Source organism: Rhinopithecus bieti, unplaced genomic scaffold (genome assembly GCF_001698545.2).
Source record: "Rhinopithecus bieti isolate Rb0 unplaced genomic scaffold, ASM169854v2 scaffold_3040, whole genome shotgun sequence".
NCBI classification, from domain to species: domain Eukaryota; kingdom Metazoa; phylum Chordata; class Mammalia; order Primates; family Cercopithecidae; genus Rhinopithecus; species Rhinopithecus bieti.
The window spans coordinates 5,184,704-5,198,132 of record NW_016804657.1 but is presented as its reverse complement, the minus strand read 5'-3'; the positions used below and the strand labels follow the sequence as shown (position 1 = coordinate 5,198,132).

Below are 13,429 nucleotides of genomic sequence, written 5' to 3'. Positions count from 1 at the left end.
CTGTTGCAATGTTGTTCGTGGAAAACAAAGGTCTCATTTAGATTTCCAAATTACCTTGCTAAAAAGCTGACTCTATACTAATGAAATTCGTCTAATGCAGTAGATGTAAGAAAGAATGCTTGCACTATGAGAAGAAACGAGTGTGAGGCCCTTCCGGATTTTTGCTGCGAAAAGATAAATCATTTTTTATGACTCCTGGATATGCCCTCAGAATTGTTCGCCTTCAAGGTTTACCCCATTATTGTGGGCTAAAACGTATTCAAACGCTCAAAGACTAGAGACGCCTAAAGCTACCCGCCACCCCTAGTGTCCAGGAGGAGTCAGTAAACACCCAGATTGCTTCCCACAGCACACCCAAGAAGGAATGTAAGGGAATGCAGCCACCATGTTGGTTGTGGTTAAGTGCAACAAACTGCTTGGCGTCACTCAGCCCTGCTGCGCAAGCGTATTGAGAGTACGCCTCACTCCGCCCCTTCTCGTGCACGCGCTCGGAGCCCGCGACTCTCGCGAGAGAAGCGAGATTTATTCCTACGTACCGGGCCGTGCTGCTTATGGCGGCGCTGGAGAGGGGGCGCTGAGCTGTTGGGGTGAGTGCGACCTCAGGGTCCAACTGGGGGTAGCAAAAACCCAGAGGAAGGGCTGAGAATAAGACCAAGGCTAAGGGGAAAGCCTTCTGAGTCAAGGTGGGCACTCGTAGAGCTCTAGGTGGGGAAGAATGCACCCCAATTCCCTGCCCTGGGCTTTTTCATATGTCTCCCGTTCAACTGCCTGGGCCTCACGTCAGGTCGCAGAGTTGAAACCAGGAGTCGAGGCCAGCCGGCTGCGCGTTTTGGTAGTGGTGGTGGTGACTAAAGTGGGGGGAGGGAGCGAAAATGGAGGCTCCGACCGCAGCCAAGATGGAGGCAGAGGGTGCGGGGCTCGGGCGCGGAGGCTGCTGGGAGCTGTAGTCTGGCGGCTTCCCCATCTGCCGCTTGGCTGGGAAAATGGGAACTACATGTCCCGGCGGGCGGGGCGAGGGGGTGGTGGCGCGGTCCTTTGTGTGAGGTTGGAAGAGCCTGAGATCGAGAAGAGGGGCCTGCTTTGATTCTGGACCCTATAGTTTCCTGGCCGTTACCTGCTTGGGAATCTGACTACCAGTACCAGAGCGCAGTGCGGCAGTGGCGCCTTCTTTGTGTATAGACTGAGACCCCGCTCCATCTAGATATCTAGGGGTAGTGCTTAAAGACAGCTTTCCCCAGCCACATCTGGCACAGCAGCGTGGCGGAATTGACATCGTTACTCCAGTCACCTAGAGCAGGGTCTCAGCACCCAACCTTCCCCGCATTGTCTCCCCTTCGGCTTCTTGAGAAAGGGAACCAGTCCGTAATCTTTTAGGCACGTGGCTCCCACCCCTCTATCTTGAGGAAAGGGCGTGCGCCTTGAAAGCTTAGGTAGTGTCCTCCCTTCCACCTCCTCTAGCTCTCAGGGTGCCAGCGCCTGGCCTACATTGTGCAATGAACGGCCTGGCTTCGTCATTGTATGTAGAATTTTTTGAAGTTCCCCCGTGGGAGACAGCTTCAAATTTTTACCATTGATGTTTTATCAATACGAAATCTTAGTGCCAAGGTTCTTTTGCTTTAAGGTTTTCCCTTAGAAACACCCAGATGGCGGCCGTCTTGTTTAACTCACAGGTGAAGCAGAGAACGCTCCCTGAAACAGGCTTCAATCTGCAAAGAAAATCTGAACGTTGTTAGGCAAGTTAATTTTCGTGTTTTGCACATTAAATGAGTAAAAGAATGTGGCGCTCTTTAAACAGTTGGGAGGCAGGGCGGAGAGGGAGAATGCTCAAAGGCACTGTGGTAGTTAAATCTTTTTGAGAGGCTTAAATTTTCATCAGGCTGGTATGAACTGGCAGTTCTCAGCCACTGCTACTAACCTACTTTTTTAAAATGTAGGTTTCAAATTATAACCCACAAATATAAGCTACACTATACTAAAATACTGAGTACTTTTCATTTTGAGTAAAGGCAAACATTCTTGATACTACATTGAGGGGCACTGTAATACATACCTTGATTTTATTTTGGTATTGATATCCAATAATGTATATCCTTGGTGTGGGTAAGGAGGGGGTTTATATACTTGAATAGGCATATACCTGAGTCATAAAACCTGGATAAATATTCGGCTTTCTTTTTGTTTCGTTTTAGCCCTGGGACTAAAATAAAAGAGAAGCTAATAGTTTGGTTTTGCAGCTGTTCTGGATGTTTACCATCAAGATGAGTATTTATAGCAGCTGAGTTGAAAACTAAAGTATTTGAGGCACAGAAGATAGGTTTTCTTTTTTTGTGAGTAAGTTCTGACTTAAGTGTGACCTTTAGCGAGTGTGGGTGAAAATCTGGTGAAGTCCTAGCAAATCAAAATTGAAAGTGTGAAAACTGACGTGCAGTCCGGCTTTATCCCCTACCCTTGTTTTTTCCTCCCCCCGCGAAGACACATCGTGTAGGGCCATCGATTTTTGTTTTATACAAACGAAATGCTAAAATATCAAATTATGCTGGAGTATACGTTACATTTAGTGTTCCAGTGTTTTTTATTGTACAGTTCAGTGGCACTAAGTCTATTGAAGCTGTTATGAGAGCCATACTTTCGACAAGGTAGTTAAAACATGGAAATTTTGGACCGATGTTCTCTTGGACAGATTTTTGAGGAATTGCATTTCAGGACTGTATTGCAAAATGAGATAAATATCTTGATCTTGTTAAACACAAAGAATTGAGGTACTTCTTAGCTTTGTCTTTGCAGAAAACAGAAGAGGAAGCACTTAGAGATCTATTTTGTAAGCTTTAATAGCTAGACTGTCTTAAGTGGTGAAACTACTATGGGTGAGAGTGACTTGCTGTTAAACTCTTCTGCCCAGTCAGGATTTTAAAAATTCCTTTGTTTTGATATTAGAATGTTTTCCACTTGCATGTGTGGGTACCTAGTTAAAAACAACACAAAACTTTTAAATATTTTAATGTCCTTTTATGCTGAGGTAAAACTGTGTGACTGAAAATTACCAGTTTCCATATGTTGCACATGTAAGCTATCCGTTGATTTGCAGCTACAATCAGTACATCACCAGTTATTTGCATTTCTGTTTTTGCAATTTAGTAACAACAAGCTTCTGTGCTAGATACTGCCTACTTTTATTAGTGAAAATCTTTGCTCAAGACCCTTATATTTACTTCCTGTTGCTAATTGGCACCATAGTGCTTTTTTAGACCCCTGCTCAGTTGATACCTACTCTGTGGAACATGGTAGCTGCCAGCCACGTGTGGCTGTTGTGCACTTGAAGTGCGACTAGTTTGAATTGAAATGTGCTGTGATTGTATAATAACATTGGATTTCAAGGAATGTAAAAATGTCAATTTTTACATTGATTCTGTAGAGAATAACATTTTGGATATAATTGGTTAACTAAGATATTTAATTAAAATTCCTTCTGTTTCTTTTGACTGTAATATGGATACTAGAATTAAAATTACACGTGGTTTGCATTGTATTTCTGTTGGACACTGCTGGTCTGTGTTGTTTTCTGATGTGTCTAGAGTGTTTCTTCAGCATCTTCCCACACTGCCATTTGTCCTGCTTAAAAGTATTAGACTTCTGGGTGTATGTATAAGCAGTTAAGTGATAGATAGTTTTAAATATCTCAGTAGCTGTTTAGATAATTAATCCAGCACAGTTGTTACTACTAAACGGATACGAAAAGATAGTTGAGTCAGTTTGATTTTTTTATTTTTTTTACTCAACAGGTGACTTAGGTTGGTTAAGTAGACTTTATCATTTACCTTAGATCCTAAAGTGAAAATGAATTAAGACCTATTAAGTACTTCAGTTGTAAACTGTGGTGCTCAATGAAATGTCAGGCAATAGAGAAACTTTTCAGTCCTATGCTACCTATTTGGGTCTTTGTTTTTCCCGCCTAAAAGAAGATACTGCCTGAAGGAAGTGGGTTAAGTGAGCAGACTTTTGTAGACTGTCTTAGCCTTTTATTAACTTTTCCGAAAGTCAGTGCTGCACATACTTTCAAAATAATTTGTCAAAATAATAAACTAGGTAGTGTGATACATTTTAGATGGTTACTTACCACATAAATGTGTTAGTTTAACCTCTTGATTTAGTGCCTACTATGTCATGGCTTATGCTAGGCCTTTGAGGTAAAACAGCCAACTGAGGAAGACATGAAATAAAACAGGTAGTGGCCAGGTGCGGTGACTCGCACCTGTAATCCCAGCACGTTGGGAGTCTGAGTCGGGTGGGTCACTTGAGGTCAGTTCGAGACCAGCCTGGCCCTGGCCAACATGGTGAAACCCTCTCTGCTAAAAATGCAAAAATTAGCCTAAAGATACAAAAATTAGCCAGCCAGGCGTGGTGGTACACGCCTGTAGTTCCAGCTACTCAGGAGGCTGAGGCAGGAGAATCGCTTGAACCTGAGAAGTAGAAATTGCAGTGATTAATACTACTATTTCCATGCTGGGCAAAGGGAAAAGGAGTTGATTACTTAGCACTCAGGGAGATTCTCAGATACACATTTAAATTGTTCACTAGTGTTTTTATTGGTACCCTATGGTGGGTTTGTGGGGGCGATTTTTTTGAGTCAGCATCTCACTGTCTCCCAGGGAAGAGTGCAGTGGCACAGTCAGCTCACTGCAGCCTCAAACTCCTGGACTCAAGTGATCCTCTTGCCTCAGCCTCCCGAGTAGCTGGGACTACAGGTGCGTGCCACCACACCCATTGAATTTATTTTTTATTTCTAAAATTGTTTGTAGAGACAGCGTCTCACCATGTTGCCCAGGCTGGTCTCAAGCAGTCCTCCCACCTCGTCCTGCCACAGTGCTGGGTATTACAAGCAAGAGCCACCGCCCTAGCCCAATACCCAGTGTTCCTGTGACTTAAGTTTCAAGCTTTTAGGGGGATGGAGGAGATGCACTTATGTTCCTAGGGTTAAGGCAAAAGAGTTGGTTAGTAGCACCAATTAATGTTAATTCGGGCATGAATGGATAGCCGTTTATATTAAAATGCCTGAGCAATACCTTGAAGTTCTTCAGTAAGTGTTAATTTAATTGAAAAACATTTATTTAACTGCAGAAACTGTGAAGATGTTAATTCGGCCAGTAAATTATTCATGACTGTTGGTGGGTTCGTTTGAGCTTTAGTAGCTCCTAATAGACCTCATTAGTGCCTAAGAATGGCCCTGCAATACTCCAGAGTTTCGGTTCCAGAAATCTCTTTCTGTGTTACTGAATCTTGGAATTGACAGTTCTTAATGTAATACAACAACCTAGACTGGGTTAATCCAGTTCAAGTTTTTCAAGATAACTTGCTTTCTCCGTCTTGAGTTCTTTGGGTTCATTAATAGACCTAAAGTATTAAGATAAAACCAATATACACAGTCCGTATTTTTTAAAGAAGAGATTATTTCTTGATCGGATAATTAAAACTTCATACAATTAAAGGTGGTATAAAACTGTTTACACTTGAATTGTGGTGTCCTTTTGCTTATTAAGGATTAACTACCTTTTTCCTTTGGTTTATGGCAGCACTGGATTAGGTGCTAAAGGAGGCTGTGATAAAGAAATTTGAGTTTACCTCTCAGAAATTTGAAATAGAATTGGAGGAACAAGATACATAAAAACATGAAGTAAACAAAGTACAGAAATTGCTTGGTACCACTTGCCGCAAATTGCTTGATGCAGGCAGTGGGTGTTACTGCCCCATTCTTTAGTAGGAATTAATGAATGAGTCTGCTAGAATGGTCAAGAAAGGCTTTTTTGTCACCTTGAAGATCACAACAGTATTTTTTTGGTGGGAAGACCTATATAAGCAAAGGTGGCTAGAATTCAGGAATTTCTCAAGAGTTGTGTTTAAGGATTAGGCAAGGTAATGGACTTCTGGGAGAACTGGAACACAGTAGAGAGTAGGAATGGGAGGTAGAATGGAGACACCTGGAATAGTAGTTCTTAATTTTGGTTGGAAGTCAGAAACACTTGGGGCAGATTTGTGGCTGGGAGATGGGGGGAGATAACAATGCCTGGCACCTAACCTAGTGTAGTTAAATTTAGAATCTTTGTATGGGACTCAGGCTTTGATTTTGTTTATTTTTGTTTGTTTATTTAAGGTTGCTGGGGCGGTAGATAGCCCGGATTAAAACTTCCCATCTAGAGTGGTAGAAAATAACTGAAGATGTTTGATAGGGGAGATGAGAAGTGAAATTGGAGGATTTTTGCTTTGTTTTTTGATACAAGGTTCTGATCTGTTGTCCAGGCTGGAGTGCTGTGTCGCTGTCTTGGTCTCTGCAGCCTTGACTTCCCGGTCCTCAGTAGCTGAGACTCCAGGCGTATACCACCATGCCTGGCTAATTTTTTGTATATTTAGTAGAGATGGAGTTTCTCCACGTTGCCTAGGCTGGTCTCGAACTCCTGGGCTCAAGCAGTCCTCCTGCCAAGGCCTCCCAAAGTGCTGGGATTACAGGCGTGAGCCAGCTCACCTGGCCAAAAAATGATAGTCTGGTGGTGGTATGTGACAGAAAATGGAAAGTGTGCACACTGGAAGTTAGCAGATATATTAGACACCTGAGCTAAAATACATCATTTAGTAGGACAAGAGATGAATACAAACGATATCGTGAGGGAAATACTAACACAGCTTGCAACAAACGATATTGTGAGGGAAATACTAACACAACTTGTATGGCGATGGAGAGGGGAAGAATCAAGATAGTTAAAGAAGTGGCCCTACCTCAAACCAGTTATATTCCTCTGAGTGGGGGCTGGGCATAGGTTTTTTTTTTTTTTTTTTTAAAGCTTTCCAAGTATTTGAGCACCATTACCCTCAAACATATATCTAGTCTGGATAATAGCAGAATGATCTAAATAAAGTTGAAAAATCAGGCAAGTGTATGTAACATTTGCTATTTGAAGGAACAGTATAAAGTCATAGTATGGTAGATAATAGAAAATGGCCAGATCAGCTATTATTGAGTTTTTATTTTGCATGTGAGGAAAGTGAAGCCTAGAGAGATTCAATAACTTGTTCATGGTATTTACTAGTACCAGTGATTGAGATTACGCTCCTCTGGTCTGAGCCGTTTCATCAGCTCTGATCTCTCACCTGATAATCATTCTTCTGATGTTTTCAAATATATTATCCATTGCTCAGCATGTCCACCTTTTTCTTCTCCCTGTAGAAATAATTTTCGTTAACGCCATTTGGTTAACTTTGGAGTCAGTGCAAAATAGTTGTTTATTTTATACCTAATATAAAGCAGAAATGTGATTTTTACTGACAAATACATTTTATTTCTCTTCTGTAGACATTTCTCATCTGTTTACTGCAGCAGTGCAAATTAGATTTCTATTTGCTCACTAAGTCATCTCCTATAGGATTTCAAGACTTAATACCACTTTCATCAAAAACTAAGGCACTGTTTCCTGTTACATCAAGTTGAAATGCTTCATAATCTGGCTTCACTACACCTGTCACACTACATATCCTATTTCACTTCAGCCCAGTTCTCTGTTCTCCAGGCTAGCCTGTTGATTTTCCACTGAAACAACAAGCCACACTGTTGCCACGGGCATTCATGTAGAAGACTTCATTGATGCCGGGCTTAGAAAATCATAGAATGCATGGTTGCTTCTCTCAAGAAACTTAGAATTTAGTGGCATATTCTAGCTTGACTTACGTGCTATTTCATGCCTAGGACACTCAGCTATTTGCCTGATTTTCCAGATTCAGTTCAAATTCCACTTATTTAAAAGCTTTCTCTATACTTACCATGTTGCTTTGATGCACATGCAGTTGTGGATAAACAATAAGTAATATTTCTAGATAGTCTGTGACATAATAGATATCTAGATGCTAATTGAGAAAATAATTTTTGGCGTTTTTGTCCTATACTCTTTTTTTTTTTTTCCATGTATAAATCTTGTATTCTCAGCAAGATTGTCTATGCCCTCATGGCAGGGACTTCTTTTATGTTTCCCACAGAGCTAGATCATTATAAAATACTTGTACCAAATTAAATATTATGCCATGTAACTGAGCTTATTTGGGGGAAGAGGTCAATAAAGACTATGGAATAATTAGAGGTCTTGGGTATGAGATACCAAAGGAGGTAGTTGTTAGTACTTCAGAGATTGCTCCAAATAACATCAAATGAGCATGCTTCCAGGTTTTCTGTATTACTTGCATGACCCATGATTCTAAGTTAATGAAATGAGTTTGTCCCTCTTCTCACCCACTGTCCCTGATTATTTTGTATATGTTATACTTAATGTCTTTATTTTTTACCTCTAGTATGAAGTGTAACAGAACAGACTTTACCACCTGAAACTGCTGCTTCAAGTTCAGATCAGGCAAGGAACAAACCTCGTAACAACTAACAAGACCAAAGAAGAGTACACTTAAGTTGAAGACACAACACTTGATCTGAAACAAGAAGTTTGTGCCTACTCAACAGCTTTGAAAGAGCACTTCCCAACGCTGCTAGTAGTCTTTGTTTTCTTCAGGGCTGTACTGTGAGATTGCCCGGTACAGCAGCAGTTGTATTCTTTATTAGCTTGGTAGATCATTTTCTCTCGCTCTTTTTTTTAATACTAGCAACTTTCATCCTTTGAAACGTGTGCTGAAAAGAAGAATCAGCAAATACTACTGAAAGTGCAATATTCGATTATCACTGCGAGGTAGGTTTGTAATTTCCTATTACGAATCACTTCCATAATCCTGGATTTCCTGATTATTTGGTCAAATGTAAAATCTTTATTTGTTCTTTTTTAAAGGTATTCAGAAGACAGTTTTTCTATTCTCAACTAGTATGAAATATCAACACTATCTCTTATTAGATAAGGACAGTGTTTATGGTCAAAACAGATTTTTCACACCAGATTATATTAATACATGCTGATCTCTCGACTTACTGGTCTCTTAGAGAAGCTCTGTCTGTACTATTTAGAAGTTAGTATTTCAAATAAGAATGTGCATTGCAGTCTTTCCACGAGGGTCTGTGAAACTTTGGTGATACTTGTTACTGACATCTGTTTCTCTCTCTTCAATGTTAGCTTCTTGAGGGAAGGTAGGTTTATATCCATACCTACATTTAAGTGCATATTTGTGAATGAATGGTTGACATGCCTACTGTATTGTTAGGCATTGCTAGTGCTGAAATATAATGAGTGAATAAGATATTAGTGGACTTGCAATATAGGACGATTTGTTACACAGGATCACAGTTTAATATAGGCTAAAAGATATTCATAAAATATTAAGAATATAACTGAAGCTGTTCCCTTGGAGGTAAGGAGGAGGGTAAAGAAAGCCTACAGAGAAAGAATATTTGAAGGTGAGTAGTACCTTGTTAAGAGGGAGAAGAGTCATTGGTAGAGGTATAGAGGTAACAGAATTAGCAGATTCAGGGAGACCTGAAAGCACATGGTGTGTATTAAGTTGTTCATTATGAACAAAGTAGAGAATACAATTTTGTGGGAAGAGTTATGAAGGGAAGTTTGCTGGAGGCTTGGCCCAATACATTTGTCTTTATTCTGTAGGAGAGCCATCAGATGTCTGTAAGCAAGGGCTTAATGGGGTTTTCCCCCAAAAGTAAGATAGCTTTATTGCTTCACATTTTAAAGTAATATTCAGAAGTGTACCTTTAAAAGACAAATGGTGACACTTTTGACGGAAAGGCTGAGGATGGGAAAACCTGTCAAAAGCAGTGGATCGAGTATAAGGTTTAGGTAGAGAAAAAGGTAGATGCTGGATGTTCTGATGATAGAAGTGAGGACTTGGAGACCAGTTGATTCTGAAGATAAATGTAGAGGGAATGACTTTATCAAATCAGTTGTCCAAGCTGGAAACCATTGTTCATAGGAATAGGGAAGTTAGAGTAGTAACTTACTGATATTAAAATATATAGTGGAAATTTATTGTGGTCATTAGCAATCTGAAGTTGAAGGAAATACGCTAGTACAGAATATTAAACAGTGGTTAACTTTGAAGGTTGGCTTATGAAGAGCAATTTTACTCTTTAATCTTTAGTTTCCAGATTTTCTAAAGTTAGTAGACATTAAGGAATTCAGAAAGAAGTCATCAGATGATAGGTAATAAAGGAAGAAGCACCAATGAAGAGAGCAAAGAAGTAGAAGTCAGGAAGAAGCACCAAAGATAATTTCAAGAAGTCAATGGTAAACATTTTTTTAAATGCTACAGAGGTCAAATAAAATGAAGAATGAAAATAAGTCGTGCAGTTACAAAAGCTTCACTGCTATTTCAAGAAGCACTTAGGACTTTATTTCCAATTTATTGAAGGATTATGTAATAGTGTTGATGACCTTACTGTGCACTAGAATATTCCTTAACAACTAAAAACTAGTAATATTAAATTATCTATGTCTCATAAACAGACACTGTTATTTAATTTTAAGGTAACTACCATTTAGTTTTTCTATTTGTTTCTTCTTACCTTAGCTGATTTTTAAAGAATAATTTTAGAGTGTTAGACTAATTGTTATGGATTCTGTTGGATTAGCTAAGGAAGATTAACACAAATTGAAACCACAATTTTATGTTCTGAAGGATAAAAGATTAGTTTTTTTTTTTGTTTGTTTTTGTTTTTGTTTTGTTTTGTTTTGTTTTGTTTTGAGACGAGTCTTGCTCTGTTGCCTAGGCTGGATTACAGGCTGCATCACCACACCTGGCTGATTTTTGTGTTTTTAGTAGAGACGGGGTTTCACCATGTTGGCCAGGCTGGTCTCGAACTCCTGACCTTGTGAGCCACCATGCCTGGCAAGATGAGATATTAAGGCTTTCATTTCATTGACATGATTTATAGAAATAGATTTAAAGAAATGCTTTTTGTTTAGCGTAATCTTTGTATTCTGAATATTAGTTTACCACATGAATATTTTAATATATAAATGTATCCATAGCTGTCTAAAAATTACATGTTTACATAGTTACAAAGAAACCACAATTGGGATGAAGATTATTGGCAGTAAAACATGGCCGTGGTTGTACAGTTGTGAAATAGTTCAGTGAAAGGGGACACACAGCTAAGGAAACAGATTTGGTAATGCAATGGAACCCCCAGATTTTAAAGGGGGGTTTTGTAAAGTCAGTAAAAATAATACATAATTAGAAACAAATATATATGGAAGGGTAGAATTAGCCATAAAATGGCAAGTAAGAATGAGGACTGTAAAACATTTGTTTGACATGTGAAAATAGACCTGAATTGTTTGGTGAATGATTTGATCCAGGTAGTCTAAAGGTGACAGACAAGAGGAAAGCAAAACTAGAAAATTCCTGTCATGCTCCTAGTTTTTTTCTGCTGAATGCAACAATTTTCACACTCGAAACATAGCAAAGCAGAGAAAACCGAAGCCCCAGATGAGTGAGAAAATAACAGGATTACTTGGCAGTTGCTAAGGTGCCAGTTGCTAGGTGTGTGATAGTAGTCAAATAGAGACCTATGACAGGAACTGTCAGTGTCCTGATTTTTCAATCAGATGTGGGAACTGTTGAGCTTTTCATTTCTAGCAAAAACCCCAGAGCCAGTGAATAAAAAACTTGACAGAGTAGCTCATGGTAGCATAATGGTCAATACGGAGAAGTGTTGGATGGATAACAATTAAAAGAGGTTAGTAAGAGACTGATTTTAGAGAAGTCTCCAGGTGTATGCTGCCAGATGCTATCCTTGCCCTGCTTTTTTCAGAGACCTAATAAGTAGTTATGTGAGTACCTGTGTGCTACGTAAGCACTTATTTTAGGCTTTTTACATGAAGCAACTCATTTAACTATCTCAACAACTGTGTGAGACAAGTATTAAGATAGAGAATGAATGATTAAAAGATACACTACACAGAATCTGATAATTTAAAATTAGTCACCAAATTGAAATACTAGATTAACCAACAGAAGGCATTTTAAAAGCATTAGGTTATAGTTTTTTATTTAGGAACAAATGATCCATTACAGAGGAACTGAAAGAAAACCTGATTTTGCTAATGTGATTTGTGAAGAAATGATGGGGATATTTTTTAGTTTTACAAAGTTATAAAACTTCAGTCTACAGAATCAAGGGGTGTAATCACTCAGTACCTTATATTGGTCGGGTACGTTAAGAATAGTCGTGAAATGCGCTTTAATGAATTATTACTTAGAACCTATCTAGAAGACTACAATTAGTATGAAAAATGGTTAAGAAAATTGAAAGAAACAGTGGAAGTCAAGGGGAGGTATGTTTGAGAATACAGGGTGGTTTTCTAAAGATCTTATGGTGAAATAGGCTACCTTTTCTAAAGTAATTGTTTGACAATCAGTAGAAGCCAAGCAGACCAGATTAGTGGGGAAAAACAACTTAGATCTTATAATAAATTACAAAGCATAGATTTCCACCCCCTCTCCCCAAAGGAACTTGGAAACCAGTTAGGTGCTCCCACTTTACTTTTGAGGAGAAAATCCCAGAGATGTTAGAAGTACTTGAGAGTCAGGGCTGAAAGCCAGTCTTTTGACTTTTATGTTCTTCAGGGAACTTTAGTTGATTTCTTGGGTTAGAAATGAAGTTTAAATTTGACCTGAGATTTGTTCCAGTTTTGCTGTTATTAAAGGAGGACTAATTTTGTCAATGACTTCTTTAGTTTTAAAAGTAAATATGTAGAAAAGGGTAGAAGGTCTAAACTTTATGAGGCTGGAGATATTTGTCTGTTGTGTTACCTACTATATGAGTAGAACCTAAAATAGCGCTGATGCATTGTACGAACTCAATTGTGGTTGAATGAATAAGACAGCGGTTAAGAATGGAGTCAGAACTGGATTCTGTTCCTACATTTGCCATTTTTAGCAGTGTGCCCTTAAGATGGCTAAGTGTTTTCTCATCTGTGAACATTAAAGTAGATTTTCTGGTCTTTAAATACATTTGAAATCATACCGTATAAATATCTGATGTCTCATTTCCTATTACAGAATAAGCATTTTCCACATATTCTTTCCAATGAGCACATAGCATTACATAAGTTGCAATGACGTGTTGAACCATAAAGTGTGTTAGACTTTAGATTATTTCCAGGAATTTGCTACAAAAATATATTTGTTAAAATACTTGTGCATAAAGGTTTTTTCACATTTCAGATTTCCCCAGGAGAGCTTTTCTGCAATGCAGTTAAGAAAAGTATCTCCACATTTTGATACATGTTGCTAAATTGTATTTCTAAAAGGTTGTACCAGTTTACTACCATAAAAGTGTATATGTTGTTCTTAGCTCACTTTTTCATTATTTTAAAATCTTACGTCTTTGCTAGTTTGGTATATGAAAGTATTAATTTACTTTATCTGAATTTTTTTATTGCAAAAATTCAAGGGTTTTTTTATGTTTAATGTTTTGAGCTTTTGTGTTTAAAGTTTAATG

At 38.7% G+C, this 13,429-nt stretch overlaps 1 protein-coding gene across 1 annotated transcript in view; it reads left to right on the top strand.

The window, feature by feature from the left end:
- The first annotated feature begins 479 nt into the window (after positions 1 to 479).
- Positions 480 to 13,429, top strand: part of CSDE1 (cold shock domain containing E1) — a 40,588-nt gene continuing 27,638 nt past the window's right edge. Inside the window, 2 exon segments of the mRNA XM_017869785.1 lie at positions 480 to 587; positions 8,326 to 8,711. The gene's annotated coding sequence lies outside the window, so the exon portion shown is untranslated.